We start from the raw sequence: 1,552 nt of genomic DNA on the forward strand, positions 1-1,552 counted from the left end.
TAAGTGAATTGTAATGCGAATCTAGCTAGCGTAGCTTGAGAGAGTGCATCTAGTAAATTATCATAATTACTTGAGAGAGAGTTATGATAGTTGGAGAGTTCATGATTGATAGAGATAACTAATTCATAGCTATAAGAAATATACGACTAAGGAAATCTACAACGGGGGAAGCCATTACATTAGGCTATTATTCCAATTGTCTACATTTGCGTATTAATTAACCTTTGTTTTATTGATTCGAATAGCTGTCGTAGTAATTATAACACCACTTGTATTCACAAAATTTGAGGAGGTTGGTTAATAAGAATTTAGTACTTCAAAGACTTCTCTTGATACGTTAATTCCCTGTGGGATTTGACTCGGGGCATAATACACCGGATTATATTTGCAACGCCTACGTAGTCTTTTAATAGGCTTAGTTGAGCGTGATCAAATTTTGGCGCCGTTTCCGGGGAGTTAACGATATTATCAATTGTTATTGAAAGAAGTACAAAAAAATTCTTAGTGTAGTTAGTTTTCTCTACACCCAATTTTTACATTGAATTTTTTAACGTTTGTTGACTTGGTTGCACATGTGTATGCCTAGAAACTCATCGAGAACTGGTGAAGTATTTGAAGCATTTTCAAATCCCGAGAAAGTTTTCAAGGCCTTGAACCGGGCCAACCGGAGAAACAGACAACAACAAACAACTGATCCAATCAAAACAGCAATGGGAGATCACGAAGAACACCCAGCTGTATCAATAGCACCAATGGCACCTCTTGTGCCCGAGGCGGTTCTCTATGATTGGGCACAACCCACAACTGAAAATTTGGCCACCTCAATTTTAGTCCCTCAGATACAAGTTGAATCATTCCAAATCACTAATAACATGATGCATTTGTTGCAAAAGAAGGGGCTATTTTTGGGGTTACAAGTCAAAGATCCTCAACATCACTTGAAATTTTTTTTGTCAATCTGCAAGACCCAAAGACAACCCAATGTAACTCCAGAAGCAATCAAGTTGCTATTGTTCCCATTTTCAGTGACCGGAGCTGCCCAGACCTGGTTAAACTCACTCCCCATAAATTCCATAACAACTTGGGAAGAGTTAGTCAGGCAATTCGTGAACAAGTTCCACCTCCCCCCCCCCAACAAAACCGCGCAACAGATTGATGACATTTTGAGTTTTAAACAGAGGCCAATGGAAACATTGCATGAAATATGGGAGCGTTTTAAAGGGATGCTGATCATATGTCCACACCATGGCATTCCAGATTTGATGTTGGGACAGCGGTTCTACATAGGATTGTCAGACAGCGTGAAGAACATTGTTGATGCTTCAGTGGGTGGAGCATTCTTGAGTAAAACATGGAGAGAAGGTCAAGGTCTGCTTGACAAGATGGCGCAGAATTCAAGATGGATAACCAGAAATGCACCTATCACTCCAGTGGTGCACTCAGTGCCTTCAGATCCATCCAATTCAATGGCTGAAAATATGGCCACTTTATTACTCACCAAAAGGGTGGAAGAGTCAGGGAAAAAATAGCAAGTACATATTGTAGATACTAC

General features: G+C 39.8%; 1 non-coding gene across 1 annotated transcript; it reads right to left on the minus strand.

Moving 5' to 3' along the window:
* Nucleotides 1–1,145: 1,145 nt before the first annotated feature.
* LOC138880592 (small nucleolar RNA R71) lies at nt 1,146–1,252 on the minus strand. Its single transcript, XR_011403321.1, has one exon. It is a non-coding gene; the product is annotated as a small nucleolar RNA R71 (small nucleolar RNA).
* Between the last annotated feature and the right edge of the window lie 300 nt (nt 1,253–1,552).

This window comes from Nicotiana sylvestris, chromosome 10 (genome assembly GCF_000393655.2).
Source record: "Nicotiana sylvestris chromosome 10, ASM39365v2, whole genome shotgun sequence".
Taxonomy (NCBI): Eukaryota; Viridiplantae; Streptophyta; class Magnoliopsida; order Solanales; family Solanaceae; genus Nicotiana; species Nicotiana sylvestris.